The 16,535-nt window shown below is 42.8% G+C and overlaps 1 long non-coding RNA gene across 1 annotated transcript; it reads left to right on the top strand.

Annotated features, from left to right (window-relative positions):
• Positions 1 to 9,623: 9,623 nt before the first annotated feature.
• Positions 9,624 to 14,603, top strand: LOC134460401 (uncharacterized). Its single transcript, XR_010037082.1, has 6 exons — positions 9,624 to 10,054; positions 10,155 to 10,249; positions 10,425 to 10,516; positions 11,011 to 11,093; positions 11,645 to 11,743; positions 14,105 to 14,603. It is a non-coding gene; the product is annotated as an uncharacterized LOC134460401 (long non-coding RNA).
• Positions 14,604 to 16,535: the final 1,932 nt, after the last annotated feature.

Raw genomic sequence — 16,535 nt, 5'->3', positions numbered from 1 at the left:
GTTGTGGTGCATCAAGGGGGCTATGTGCTATTACACACTCTGCTGCAGGTATATTGTGGTGTTGTGGTGTGGCTAATGTGAAGGGACAGGTCTGTATATGCCCCAAACCATGTGCACGTGCTGAGAGAGTAATAGCGCTAACGCCCATTGATACCCGCTAACAAACCTGCTACTATGTCATACGCTTTATTCAGGCCGTCAGGTGAGACCAATGAGAAGGCACAGGTCTGTATACACCCCAAACGCTGCACACGTGCAGAGACTTCATGTACATACCAAAGGGTAGAGTCAGTCCAAGCCACGACATGAAACACTGCCTGGCGCCAACGATCTAGACTGGTAATCTGGCATACATGGGCATTTTCAGATCCAGATTATTAATCTGCCATAAAGGGCATTTTCCCAACACTCTAGACTGGTAATCGGGCATACAGGGCATTTCCCATCTGGACTGGTAGCCTGGCAGACATGGCATTTTTCCAAATATTTTTCCCAGACTGGTAATCTGGCACACAGGGCATTTCCCATCTAGTAATCTGTCATACAGGGGACTTTCCCAGCGATCTGGACTGGTAATCTGGCATACAGGGCATTTCCCATCTAGACTGTAATCTGTTATACAGGGCACTTTCCCATCTGGTAATCTGGCATACAGGGCACTTTCCCCCATCTACACTAGTAATCTGGCATACAGGGCATTTCCCATATAGACTGTAATCTGTTATACAGGGCACTTTCCCATCTGGTAATCTGTCATACAGGGCACTTTCCCCCATCTACACTGGTAATCTGTCATACAGGGGACTTTCCCAACTATTTAGACTTGTAATCTGGCATACAGGGCACTTTCCCATCTGGCAATCTGGCATACAGGGCACTTTCCCCCATCTAGATTGGTAATCTGTACAGGGCATTTCCCAACGCTCTAGACTGGTAATCTGTTATACATGGCATTTCCCCAATGCCTTGGTGTGTAATCTGGTATACGGGCCATTTCCCCCATGCATTAGAATGGTAATCTGGCATTCAGTGACTATCACAACTGGTGGAAAGATGCACACTAAGGGCTACGACAAAAATGCCCCGGTGGGATTTTGCCCAGGTGGGATTTTGTCTCAGGTGGGATTTGGCCCAGCCCAGCCCTGGTTTTGTCCATGCCTTGGTTACCAAACTAAACAGAGTGATGTGAGTGTGTGTGTGTGTGTGTGTGTGTGTGTGTGTGTGTGTGTGTGTGTGTGTGTGTGTGTGTGTGTGTGTGTGTGTGTGTGTGTGTGTGTGTGTGTGTGTGCACGTGCGTGCGTGCGTGCGTGCTAGTGGTGTGCATTGGCACTGCCCTCACGATTCGATTCGATTACGATTCGGGAGATCGCGATTCGATTCGATTCAATTCTACAATGCTTTACAATGCATTACATTTCTACTGAAAGCAAAGCAATTGTGTCATCAGTCATGATGAGGCAATACATGTAGTCAGATACTGAGCAACATTTTATTGGCTGCTTTCTGTATCAGTCTTGCAGTTTTCAATGCTTTGAAGTGCTTTTATTTAATTTAACATTCATTTGCTCCCGAAATATCCACGGAAGTAATTGAAACTTAAAAAAATTGCCGCATCGATTATGGAACTTGCCGCATTGAATTGAATTGTCCATGCCATGTGTGTGTGTGTGTGTGTGTGTGTGTGTGTGTGTGTGTGTGTGTGTGTGTGTGTGTTTGTGAGTGTGCGCACACGTGCATGTGTGTGTGTCTCTGTGTCTGTGTGTTTGTGAGTGTGCGCGCATGTGTGTGTGTGTGTGTGTGTGTGTGTGTGTGTGTGTGTGTGTGTGTGTGTGTGTGTGTGTGTGTGTGTGTGTGTGTTTATGTGTTTGTGAGTGTGCGCGCATGTGTGTGTATGCGTGTGTGTTTGTGAGTGTGCACGCATGTGTGTGTGTGTGTGTGTGTGTGTGTGTGTGTGTGTGTGTGTGTGTGGAGACGAAGATATTTTGTTTATCCTTGAATGATGTTTCATCTTTTGTAACAACAATGCTGGCATAAGTATGTGTGTAAGTCTTTTGAAATCCGCCAGCCTGTTAATAGCCTATTCCAAAATATTTGGATCTTGTACCTTAATGCTTGTCTCTTGGGTCCAAATAAAAGTAATCAAATGTGTGTGATTGTGTGTGTGTGTGTGTGTGCTTGCCCTGGTGTCCAAACTAAATGATATATTAAATGTCAAGAGTGAAGGCGGGCAGAATTTACATTCCATCATCGCCAGAATTCTAGAATTCCCTCCCTCCTCTGGCCCCGGGCTGACATGCGTCTCGTCTTGCCTTCGCCTAACGCCTAACGTGTGAAGTCGTTAGTAGGAAGCTTTAAACGTGACACCAGGGTTAAAGAGTTCTCACCTGAAACGCTATCTACGTACAGGATCTAGGTAATAATGTCCGGGGGGAGGCAGGCGCAGCAATACTCATAACAGCTTTTGACAAGCGAATACTTTTGGACAAAACAAAGCAATTCATCATGTAGGCTCCACCGAAAGTTCAAGATTCAAGTCACATTTTTTAGTGACACTTAATAAATAATGGATTCATAAAAAGTATTATAAAGATTTAGTAAATAACAAACTAATGACTACTCTTACTTTAAAACAACAACAACAACAACAACAAAACCCATAACTAACCCTTCATTGCATCTGCACTTGTTGTTCTGTAGGCTATATTTCCTGTGCACTTTGTATTTGCTAGTATCCTGTATCCTGCTATCTTGGCTATGATTATGTCCTCTTTTGAAAGTCGCTTTGGTTATAATGTAATGTAATGTAATGAACAAAACATTAACACAGTTTTGTAAATGAGTGGGGAATAAATAAAATGTTTTTAAATGAATAAAAAATACTCTGTTAAAAGATTTGTCAAATCTCTTCTGATGAGCTCATTGGGGCGCAGGTAGGACTATTATGAGGTCAACGGGCAGCCAAAGGTTGCCGGTTCGACTCCTGACCCGCCAGGTTGGTGGGGGGAGTAATTAACCCCCATACTCCTCCATGACTGAGGTACAATGAGCATGGTACAATCTTGACACACAGCACACCACACGGCTTTCCTTTTGTCTGTATGTTTTGTCTGTTTGTTTTTTTCTTGTCTGTTTTTTATTTTATTTTATCCTTTATGATGATTGCCATGTACAAAAACAAAATGAAGACATACAATGTCATGAAGGGGGGAAAAGATAAAAACAAGAAATCAAGAGTGGTGTTAAATACATATAGGCTTTTAAATTCAATTGTTCATCTTGGAGCAGGCTTTCACTCTTAAAGTGATACTGTTCCATTTTTGGAAATAAGCTTATTTTACACCTCTAACAGTTAACAGCTAACAGTTAACAGTTAACATTGAGTCCTATGAGACCAGTTAGCCGCGAGCTGGTCTCATAGGACTCAATGTTAACTGCTAGCATGGAGGTCAAAATTTGCACTGCCATAGCCAGAGAACGGTTGAAAGTACAGGAGAACGGTAAAACCCTATTATTTAACTCAAGGGGAGGTGTAAAATAAGCTTATTTCCAAAAATGGGACAGTATCACTTTAAATAGTCTAATTTGACTTCGGGTGCTGGCCCACATGCTCAACTCGGGTTTTTTTCTTTTCGTGCAATACGTGCATACATGCAGACAGTTAAAAAAAAAACACACACACAATTTATGCAAGGTGCGGCCTCCTTCTCGAAAAAATAAATCTATTAATAAATCAGTGGCGATCCTCTTCAGTGCCTCCGGGGGGGCAGACAGACAGACAGACATCTCGTATCATGGCGTTGAGAATCGGGGGGGGGGGGGGTGGGGGGGGGGCAGACAGACAGACATCCCGTATCATGGCGTTGAGAACCAGGGGGGGGGGGGAGAGAGACAGACATCCCGTATCATGGCGTTGAGAATCAGGGGGGGGGGCAGACAGACAGACATCCCGTATCATGGCGTTGAGAATCAGGGGGGGGGGGGCAGACAGACAGACGTCCCGTATCATGGGGTTGAGAATCAGGTAAAACCGGCTTCACGCCTGCGCATCCCGTATCATGGCGTTGAGAATCAGGGGGGGGGAGGGGGGAGAGACAGACATCCCGTATCATGGCGTTGAGAATCAGGGGGGGGGGCAGACAGACAGACGTCCCGTATCATGGGGTTGAGAATCAGGGGGGGGGGGCAGACAGACAGACGTCCCGTATCATGGGGTTGAGAATCAGGTAAAACCGGCTTCACGCCTGCGCTGCGGGCCAGCAGGATGTGTCTGGGTTATATACTGTACGTGGATTAAACAACACGTTATGAAAGGGCAGCAGGATGTGTCTGGGTTATATACTGTACGTGGTGCAGCAGGATGTGTCTGGGTTATATAGCCTACTGTACGTGGTGCAGCAGGATGTGTCTGGGTTATATACTCTACGTGGCGCAGCAGGGCTGTTTGGGTTATATAGCCTACTGTACATGGATTAAACAACACGTTATGAAAGGGCAGGGCCGGATCAAGATGGCCCGGGGTCCCTAGGCTACAGGTTGTCAGAGGCCCCCACGGAAAGCAAATCCCATGACAAAATTACATACATTAGAAAGTATGCAGTTGTTTAGTTGTTTATTTCCAGAATTCATGTAACCCATTCACTAATGTTACATTTTTCATGAATACTTACCACCATTATCAAATTTAAGTATTCATTATGACTGGAAAAATTGCAGTTTTCATACATGAGTGTTGAAGGAGATGATTGTGCACATCCCAGGGAAAGGTGCAGGACGAAGGCCAACTGGAGTTTTCAGAGTGAGAAGTCACTTAGAATCCTTTTGGTTGTATTTTATTTTTTCATGGCAGGAGAACGTTTCGACCCCAACAGTCTTCTTCAGATTCTCTCAAGAGAGTCAGAGAATCTGATGAAGACTGTTGAGGTCGAAACGTTATCCTGCCATGAAAAAATAAAATACAACCAAAAGGATTCTAAGTGTGCGGAATTCTCACTCTGACAGTGAGAAACACTCTACAGTTTCATACATGAAAAAGTGGATCTTCTCCATGGTCAGCCATATTGAATTTCCAGAAATAGACATTTTAGCTGGAAAAAGGACTGTACGTTGGTCATACTAGTAGATATGAGTTTATTACTTTGTAAATATTCATTAAAAAACATCATATTTGGCAATAGGCAGCACAGTTGCAATGAGCAGCATAGTTGCAGTACCTACTCTGGCCACATCCTACACAGCGCACCTCTAAGAATAACACGTCTACAAGTCAAAGTGCGCTGGGGGGTTTCAACTAAGGGTGGGCGATATATACCGTCTGCGAAGTTATCGTAAATGTTGTTTTGACGATGAATAATTTTGCAATATCGAGATATTTTTATGAAGACGCTAAAATCAACAAAAGCGCTGTGACAGGACTTATTCAGACAGTGATGACAGCCAAGCCTTTCAGCCAATAGTAATGTAGTTGTGAACTGGAGAAAAAAGTCTATGAACCAATGAGCAGACAGCGCTGAGGGGGGCGGGCTGCAGCGTTTTGCCAGACAGGAGTGAAAAGAATTCCGTGTCACTACTCGTGCACAGACAGCACTGCTGCTGCTGGGCACTGGAGGAGAGTTGCTGTTATCCAAATGGTGGATTTACATGAGGAATTCAACCACTAAACCAGCCATTACATGGTGCTGAGGGCGTTTTGAAACTACAGTGAGTCCAATATGTATTTGATCCCTTGCTGATTTTGTTGGTTTGCCTACTAACAAAGACATGATCAGTCAATAAATGTTATGATAATATGTATTCTAATATGGAGAGACAGAATATCAAAAAGAAAATCCAGAAATTAACTGAAGAGAATATATATTAATTTATTTCCATTTCATCGAGCAAAATAAGTATTTGATCCCCTGCCAACTGATTACAGTTCCGGGCCCACAGACCAGATGGGCACTTCCGATCAACTTGTCATCTGAATTAAAGACACCTGTACATACTAACATGCATAAAAGACACATTGAATCAGCAGAATCAGTCCATAGTATGAGTGAATCAGTCACACTCCAACCTCACCAGCATGGGAAAGACCAAAGAGTGGTCAAATGATATCAGGGACACGATTTTAGACCTAAACAAAGATTAAATGGGCTGCAAAACCACAAGAAAGAGACTGGGTATTAATGACCCAGCTGTTGATGCATTTCTTCCAAAATGTGAGGAATACAAAATGACTATCCATCAGCCTGTCTGGGGTTCTATACAAGATTTGACCTTTTGTAGGGATTTGATAATCATGAGAACAGAAATAAATCACCCTAGAGCTATACGGGATGAACTAGGCAATGATATCAAAGCTACTGGGACCAAAATCACTGAGAAAACTACTGGTAGCACTTAATGCCACAGAGGTTTAAAATCCTGTAGTGCACACATGGTACCTCTACTTCAGAAGGAACCTGCGCAGTCCCACTTGAGGTTTGCCAACGGACATCAGACTGGTTTAGGATATGATAAGGAGGTGCTGTAGTCAGATGAAACCAAAATCAAGCTGTTTGGCCTTATCACAATTCAATGTGTTTTGAGAAAGAGTACTGCTGTCTATGGTCCCAAGAACACCCTCCTCACCAGCATGCATGAGAGTGGTATCATTATGGTTTGAGGGTGTTTGTCTGGCCAAGGCACAGGACAACTTCACATCGTCAATGAATGGATGGAGGGAGACATGTAATGTGCAGTCCTGAGTGCAAACGTCCTTCGCTCCACCACTACACTGATGGGTGGGCCATTGTTGGATCTCCCAACATGACAATAATACACAACATACAGTCAAAGCAACGAAGGAGTGGCTCAATAAGAAGCATATTAAAGTCGTGAAGTGGCCTAGACAGTCTCCAAATATTAACCCTATAGTAATTCTATGGAGAGAACTGAACCTCCCATTTGCCAAGCTACAGCCACAAACTATTAATGTTTTAGAGATAATGTGCAAAGAGAAATGGGCAAAAATAGTTTCTACTATATGCACAAACATTGTCATTAACTAAAAGAAGCATCTAACCTCAGTGCTAGAAAACTAGGGCTTTGCCACAAAGCACTTTATCTTCTTTAGCTAGAGGGGTCAAATACTTATTACCCTAAATTAAATAAAAATAAATTAAAATATATTATTTTAAGTTATTTTCTGGAATTTCTTTTTGATATTCTGTCTCTCCATGTTTGAATACATATTATCATAAATTTATAGACTGATCATGTCTTTATTAGTGGGCAAACGGGCAAAATCAGCAAGGGATCAAATACATATTGGACTCACTGTATGTGCTTTACTTAGCAACCGTCTGTGATTATGGAAAGCCAAATAGTTAGGAAGATAAATAGCGTTGTCTCTGGTCTGAGAAATTGCTAGTTAGCATGCTAGTTAGCGAACTAGGCTAAGCAATGTTGTTCTCTACAACTATTAGCAGAGAGAGTAGAGAGAGAGAGGTTCCATTGGCCCATTGTTTCCTGGTTCTATAGACGGTTTCATGGAACGTTTGCTTGTTGCTTGGTGACATGATATGGCCCGAAGTAAACTTCCGGTCTACTAGGGCCTAGAAAAAATAATGTTCTGGTTCCGGTTGCCGACCGACCCTATCATTTTTTGTGCGACCCAACTTTTTTTGTTGGGAGTTTTGGGAATCCTTAAAAAAATATCGATGTTGTGTGGACGGTTGTTCTAGACAAGACACAACACGTTTCTTAATTCCTATAACTCGCCATCTCTCACTTTCTACCTGCCTGCAAGTTACTGAATTTGCATCGCATGACTATCCACATAGGAGCACACACACGCGCGCGCCATAAGGGCCGCCGGCTTGATATTAGAAAACCCCAAATGTCACTGCAGAGTTGCGCGCCTACTCGGTCACGTTATAGGCTAATTATAATTATGCTACAACATGCTAATTGGTAGTCGTTGTAGTAGCTCGTAAGTTTTAAAAAACTTGCCTCATAGCGTTCTTGCAGACTAATAGCCTACGATGTAGGATAGTTTGGGAACCTGGCGAAAATGCCTGTCAAATAAGTCAATAGCCTTACCTCACCCGACACTGACACAGCCTGACCACCCGCCTCGAAATGCAACACACAGACAACATTGTGAGTATCCACGATTTGTGAATGTATTGATATTGTCTCGTCGTGTTAGAAAAGGGCTTCCATTCAGTCGCGCTGCATGTTCGACGAGATGCATAACTCGTTATAGCAATAGACTAAAGTAGCACTGTATCAATACCTTGGAAAATAAGTTAATATGAGAGAAGGGAAATGCTTTGCCCAAGTTTTCCTTCATTCTTTCATTTACCACAAGACTTGGTTAACCAAGAAGTCCGTTGGCCTGCGCCCGTTATTTTCTCGCTCTCTCTCTCCCTGCTTGTCCCTCCACCATTGCACAGGAGCAGGGCGCCTGTCACTGTCTCACTCTCCGCACCTCCTCCAAATAATGAAATTGAAATGAACGATGATGTCGCCACAAATACGACTGTTCGATGAAGACCTAGGACTACTACAGTTTCTTACAATAATGATTTAATGGCAATGACGATGTTGCCTCTCAATCGCCCTTCATTAAAACATTCATATCGCCTCAGGTGTCTACATCCTCGCGTAAAACAAAAAAGTGAGTAAATAGAATGTTTGCAAGCCAGAACCTTCATCCCAATGAAATATGGTCTACAACGGATGATGGAAAGGAATCAAAAAAGTAAACGGGACATAGGCCTACAGGAATTAAAATAGCAGTGTCAGGCAACTGACAGCTGGACAAGTTTTGCCAGAAACGGTAGGTTATTACGCATCCTCATTTCGGTGACGGTCAGTATAATTGGCTCATTAATACTTATTATATTTCATTGTAACTTTAGTTGTAGGACTTATGCCTCACTCCACTATCGTCCTTGGCATTGTTCCAACAACGTTTATGACGAAATCTGGCGCATGTGGGGGGTTGGGGGTGTCGGACATAAAAAAAAAAATGAAAAAAAAAAAAAAATTGGAGAAAACAAAAAAAAAATCCGACCGACCCATGACCAAAGCTGACAACCAACCGGAACCAAACCTTTATTTTTCTTAGGCCTAATGTTTTGGTAGGCTGCAATCTGTCGGCACTGCCAATATAATTACAAACGGTTTTAATATTGGTGAAAAAAAATGCTTTTTAAACATTTTGTTCTGCGGTAGGGTGCAACTTCACTTCTGGTACCAATCCGCTGACAAACGTGACGCGGATAATTAATGTGTAGGCCTACATGATGCCCACCCAGACAGCACGAAGCATCTTGCCGACGTTGGCTATTGGGCGGCGACATCGGCAAAACGTCGAGGCCTTTTTTTGCCTTATAATCGTCATGCCAATTAGGTTGGTTTTAGATCGGCAAAATAGCGACAGAAAAGACGGTTTCCTGCCATGGTTTGCCGATGGTTTGCCAACTTAACCCCAACATCGGCAGTGTGACGCTTTGCCGATCAATTCCCTGCAGTTCCCTTCCGATGGTTTGCCAACCTAACCCCAACCATCGGCAACGCAACGTTTTGCCGAGCAATTTCCTAATGTTTCCTCCCGATGTTTTGCCAACTTAACACCGACCATCAACTGACAATGTCCCAAACACAGTTTGCCGATGGTTTGCCAACCTAACCCCGACCATCGGCAACGCGACGCTTTGCAGATCATTTGAAGACCCCAAAACCAAAAGCCAGCGCCTGCTTGCTTGCAACCTGAGCAGCGCGAGTTCTGTTTGAAATTATTTCAGTTGTCAAGGGAACGAACAATTTCCGTTTACTTTACTAGACGTCGCAGTAGCCACCTCAATCGTTTTTAGTTAGACGGCATTGCCATCATTTCTGTTGAAATGTAGGTTTCAGCATTACAAGTCAGGCGTGATTAAACATTTAATTAGGTTGCTGAAATAAATCTCTTTACCCGTCATGCTGTGTCGAAGGACCTCATCGAGTTTCTAATCGATATCCGACCTCACTTTTCCTCACCGTTAGCAAGTTAGCTAACATGTCAATCGTACCCAGCAACCAGGTGAGTTTTTGTTTGGTTTTATAAGTTATAGTTTGAGATGTCACATTGTATGTAGGTCGTGTGTAGTCTAACAGCGTTTTCTATTGTGATATAAATGTAGGCATACTGCTCCCGTAATCAAGTTTCCTGCTGGAGTGGGGCTGTTGATTCTTGTCTAGCCCATGATGACTGATTGAAAGGACATTACAGGCTACGGTATGTAACACAACGATTATCTTTGTTGAACTTGCAATGCACAGGAACACACACCACGTGAAGTGAGATAAAATAATATTGCATCACATTGATAGCCCTTACTAATACTATAAGTAAGTCAAATAACTCCTGAGTCCATAGCCTTCACTGCAATGTGTTGCTCTCGTTTTCACAGTCAATTCACCACAAGTCAAAATCAGATCAACAGACAGGGACCTCAACCTTCTCTTGGGAATATGCCAGATATGCCATAACAAGAAAAAAATGGTAAGTCTATCACTACATAAGATCCATAACAAAATACTCTTAGTTAAATCTTGAATGTGACCTGGTGGCATTATTGCATTAATGCTTTGCACACTTAATGAATAAGGTCCTCAAGTGTGTAGAGTTTCGCTGAGTTCTTTGTTTATTTATATTTTCCTCAGCATAACTGTACAGCTGACACCGCTGCCTTCTGTATCACAACAAAGCCTGTCACTTCCACATTTAGTTCTTCTTATGTGACCGAAGTCACTGGCTACTGCACCAGAGAGGGCCTCTGCACTCATTGCTGGTCCTATGATGCCATCTATTGGCGAAAACGTGCAACAACATAATTAAACTAAAAGACAACTTCTGACAGGACAACAAAAAGACAGGGAATGAGAATAAGGGAATAACAAAAATACAAAAATTGCATACAAACTGATTGTGATGCTGTCACTCATTTTCTAGTCTATATCTTGGACTGAAAAAGGACTACATTATTATGTTTTCAGGTGTTTTGCCCCTGCAGTTGTGAAGAGGATGCTGTGTAGGTGGCAGCATGAACGTGCCACACAGACATTGGCTAAACTACTCGGTAGGTATAACGAAATAAAAGAAACCACCCCCTCAACCCTGTTTATGCTGCACTGTACCTATTATAACCAGTTTTTATATAGACCATTATTTGAAATACTATGAGAGCCTTTCTGTTAGGATACTGTACAGCAGGGATGGGCAACTGGAGGCTTGGGCGCCACATGCAGCCCAACTTCTCACTTTCTTAAAAAAAAAAGAAAAAGGACAGTTTTTAACCCCCTATAAATCAATAGTGTAAGCATTCAGGTATAAATAAAGAAAAAGTGAAGTATCCTTTTGTAAAGTCTCTCAAGTGCGTGTTACCGATTGTGGTAATTAAAAATGTTGGCCCACCTTACAATGAAAGTTGCCCACCCCTGCTGTACAGCCTACATCACTTGTACATGTCCTTACCAAATATGACATTGTTCATGCCTAAAAGTTCTATGTCTAAATGTAAACCATAATATTAAATTGTGATGGACAGAAATCAACTAAACCAACATATTACATTCTGAATGTGGTTGCGCAGTGATACTGAGACCAACTATTCCTGTCTTTATTTGCCAGGCTTCTACACTTGCCCTCAGAGTTCACATATGGTTAAGTGCACAGGTGTCCATCCAGGTTCATGCTGATGCTGGTAACAAGAGGAACACATGCTGATTGGTAAGTGAGATCCCTGCTCAACAAAAATCCACACAGCACAACAAGTAAGCCTAGTTTGTGGTATCAAATGTAAAATGTAAGTTTCATCAAAAAGTTGTAGAACACATCTGAATAAATTGCAGGCCATCAAAGTAGTGAATGGGCAGGGAAAACACAACCAGTAGGCTTAGGAATTACTTTGACTCAGCACAGCACAGGCGATGCTACCATTCCTTGGGAATATGACACAGAGGTCTGCTATTCCATTGTAAATATTGACTGGAAATGTTCATGTTTCAACTGTTTAAAAACATTGGACTCAGGGGAAAAAATCTCTAGGTGTGTATAAGTGAAAGCCCACCTTTGCCATTGTGACACAGCACACAAGTATACACTGCACACAACGAAATTGCATTTTATGCCTCACCTGTGCAAGGGTGCAGCCTACATTGGCATCCCAAGGGAGCAGTATGTTGCAGTGTGGCGGGAAGGTACCATGCTTGGGGTACCTCAGTCATGGAGGATGGAGGAGACAGCACTGGTTAATTACTCCCTCCACCAACCTGGCGGGCTGGGAGATGAACCAGCAACCTTTGGGTTGTTCAGCCCTGGGCTACAGGACACCCTAACCGCTTACCAATGACTGCCCCACTTATCCATGACAGTATAGGAAATACCACAGAGTAGCGAGTACACTTTTAAATTAAAAGGGTCAATATAGATGATAGACTTTTCATCCACAGGCAGGACTTAGGCTACATACAGTAGAAGGTGAAATCCTGCTTACAAAAACTGTTCTCAATAAATAGTTGTAAACTTTTGACATGTCAAAGTCATAGCCTAAACTGTAGGGCATAGGTGGCTAACCCGCGGCTCTCGAGCCGCATGCGGCTCTTTGCCTGGTGTATTGCGGCTCTTGCGTTCATGTCCAAGTTTGTGTTTACGTCTTATAGAAAATATGCATTGGAATTGCGCACACAAAGTTGATTAGAACTATGGCATATAAGTGGTCTTTGTACTACAGAAGGCCTTGCCTAAATGTGTCCTGAATGATCAAGTTGGCGTGTGACATTTGTTACTGCAAATACAAGACGTGATTTAAGCCTATATTCTAAAAATAGCGCTTTAAAAAGTGACCGCGTCTTTCGCTGACTAGACAAAATAGCAGCAAAAATGTTTTAGCCTGAAAGATTTGGCCATCACTCCTCAATAAGGTCAAGAAAATGTGCTGTCCATATTTGTAGATTCTATCGCTCGGATATGGCGGTTATAAATGTGCAAACTATGTGAAGAGAGAGGCGTCTGGAGCAGAGATGCGCCGAGAATCTCTGTCCTGCGTAGCCAGCTCTGCGCTCTGTTAGGAGGAGTGTTCATAGCTATTGACCCGAATGTAAAATTATGTTTCTGGTTTAAAATCTTATTATTTTCGCGGGCTATAGACAAAACAGCTCCATAAATAATGTTCTATCCTGGTTTTCGCTGTGAATGTCGGCCGTGGTCTATAGCCAGGGTCAAAGCGGCGCGGGCACACAGCGTGCAGGTAGGAAACAATTTCAATCGACTTGTCGCTTAGTCTCAAAAAGAAAACTTTGGTTTTTCCCCTGGCCCACTGCAGCACCCGCTGAAACATTAATGTGGAAAATGAACGGCGATTTGACAAACCACCTTGTTAATTTTGGATGGTGTCGTCAGACATCCAATGATCATCTGAGCGCAAGACAGCGGTGCCTGTGCGCCTAACCCCCGAATGAGCTAAGAGAGGCGGAGAATCTTTGTGCCGCGTTACTTCGTGCTCTGTTATAAAGAGTGGTCATGGAAATTATGCTGAGAAACGTGTTTTATTAAAATATGAAAGAATTTATGAACATAATTTTGACCTGTGTACCCTTGTCTTCTTATGTAAAACAAAATTATCTTCAAAAACCCTTTTCCCCCAAACAATTGAAGCAGTTAAAAAAAAGGGGGGGGGGGCATCTTATATTCAGGATTGTAGTCAGGCCATTAAGTTGGAGTGTAACATCAATCTGACACACTGTGTGTGTGTGTCTGTGTGTCTGTGTGTCTGTGTGTGTGTGTGTGTGTGTGTGTGTGTGTGTGTGTCTGTGTGTCTGTGTGTCTGTGTGAGAAAAGAAGAGATGGGTGATGTTCATGCCCGTGTGTTGTGTATGCTGGTCTGTGGTGCGAGAAGGACGGGTGATGCCCATGTTGGTGGGCGCATGTTCGTGATGTTTGTGTACCGATGTGGCTCTTTGCTGTGACACTTTACAAAATGTGGCTCTTGCTCTCCGACTGGTTGGCCACCCCTGCTGTAGGGTATGTTCTCATGCAAAGGGTGACTTTCACATCCAGCCCATGTTCACAGATTTTTTTTTTCTCCTGCAGGAATGATTCAACGATGGACACTTTGCTTAATTGTGGAAAAAATAAATGGAAAAACGTCTATGATTTCTTGTGTTTTCATTGGTGAGGCATATGGGATAAGCACTGATCAGGAAGACCTCAAATAAGGCGGAATTCCACTGCAGCGGTGAGAACATTCAGACGTCTTTTTTGTTTATGGAAAGAGCTGATTTTCTAGCATGCTAGGTTCATAACTGCAACCTAAAATCAGCTGTTCCTCGAGACGTCAGGATGCTTTCCTCGCGCAGATGGGGTACGTCGAGTAGGTCGTAATTAAATCGGGTAAATGTTGGCTCATGGGTGGATATAAGGCGGTTAAACGTCGGCGAGATGCATGTAAATAAATGCATCGGCAAGATGTCTTTGAAAGAGCGGCAGCTCATCGGCCAGATGCTGGGCAGACGTCGGGATAGCCAATGCATCGGTAAAACGTAGGCATTCCATCGGACGCCGCTCTTTTGCCGCACGTCTGCCCAACATCTTGCCGATGAGCAAACGCTCTTCTATAGACGTCTTGCCGATGTATTTTACATCGGAAAAAATACATCTTGCCGACGTTGGCAAGACATAAGTGTGCTGTCTGGGCTGTGACTGCACATCTTACCAAAGCAGACCTAGGGTTGCCATATTTCGTGGTTTAGAAAAAAAGGGGACACATTGTCGTGTGGGCGTGAACCATTTATGTGTTTATTTCAATGGGCTAATATGAATTTGTGCATTATTTTTTTTAAAAACGGGGACGTTATTTCACTTTCCTGGACAGACCATAACAAACCTACAGTAGGCTAAACCTTGGGGTGTGGCGACATTACGAGACTGTGTTTCCATTTTGTAAGTTTTCGTGAAAATAGCCAACTTTGTAAGCGCTTGGAGATAGCATTCATACTTTGCAGTATTTTCTCTTTCGAGCGCGCACCAGGATGTTACTGTCGTGCATTCGTGCCTGTGTGAGGCTGCCTTTTGATTCAATCTGAAAGGACCACCTGTGTATCAGTGGCAGCAACAGATAGACAGACAGACGAAACCTCACCACCAAATACCAGAGTAGGCTATTTTACCTAAAATCAGGTATCCATGTGGTCACGGACATTCAATATTTGCTTAAAACATCCTGTACACGAGTGACGAGTCACAACCAACTTGTGAGTTCAAGCCAGCAACTTGACTCAAAGCATACACAGCACAACAAAAAACAAAACCCTGTTCAACCGTGCAGATGTCCCTGACTACTGTATTAAACTTGCCTTACCTTAAAACTTTTCTTGACCCCGGCACATCTCGTAATTTTGTCGATGTAATCCACATTTTGACGTAGCAGCCAAGCCAGTGCTAATCAGTCAGTCATATCCTGTGTTAGCATTGCTATTAACTTCGACATCAAAGACGTCTGCTGAATTGTCCAAAATAAATACAATCCGGCCGTTTATCCTTTTCTTCAGCAGATGACAGTTTGGGTATTTCGTCGTCCTTGTCCCAAGAAGTTTAGTAGTTAACAGCTGCTTTTCAGAACTTGAAGGAATCGTTGCGACTACATTTAAACTAAGCTTAAATTAACCTGTAACAGTGTAGGCAGATGCAAGCCCAACTAAGTCCCTAATTCCTACAACAAACACAAACTGTAGTTCTACATAATTATGTGCTGTCGTGTTTTTTAGGCACACCATCACCCGACCCATGTTGCCAAAGTGCCATCACCGCTTTCCTTTACATTGAGGCTATGTTATTATTATTAAATGATTAAATGGTTAAATGGTTAATATGATTAATACGATCGTGAAGTTTTTACATCTACCCCAAAAATGGACGCGTAGTGCCCCCTATGGGTGATTGCTGTCATAAAAATGGAAAGCAACATTTTCATTTTCTGTGCCACTCTCAAATTAAATACCGCGCTTGTGTAGCTGTGTTGATCCGATGCAGTGTATTGTTTGCGGAAGTGTACCGGAAATTAAGTTAGGGCCATAGAATGTTCATGCCTTGTTTTTGTTTTGACTGTGAATGTTCCATGAAACCGTCTATTAGGCAGACCTAGGCAGACCTAAGGACTGTTCTATTCAATGCTAGGAGCATTATGACACCCCCTTTAGGCAGACCGGAACCTGGTCATGTTAGGTGCCCATAGCAACCTATTACAATGGCATATCTCTATACTTAAAGAATCTCTGCTATTGGTGGCTGTTACTCACTACTCAAACACCCACCTGCATACAGATGGCATAACTGCTTAGGTGGACAAGTACTGTTAAGTTAGACTGGTGCAGTGAGTTAAATTACAATGTGTGAAATTCAACACATGCAATTTGCAGCTGCCCTAGTTTCCTATCCATGTACTGTTTCCAGTCAAAAATGGCTGTCATCTAACAGAATCATAAGCAATGCATTATAAAGCTATTTTTTATTTACATGGATATGT

Source organism: Engraulis encrasicolus, chromosome 12 (assembly GCF_034702125.1).
Source record: "Engraulis encrasicolus isolate BLACKSEA-1 chromosome 12, IST_EnEncr_1.0, whole genome shotgun sequence".
Classification (NCBI taxonomy): Eukaryota; Metazoa; Chordata; class Actinopteri; order Clupeiformes; family Engraulidae; genus Engraulis; species Engraulis encrasicolus.
This window is presented reverse-complemented; position numbering and strand designations above follow the sequence as displayed.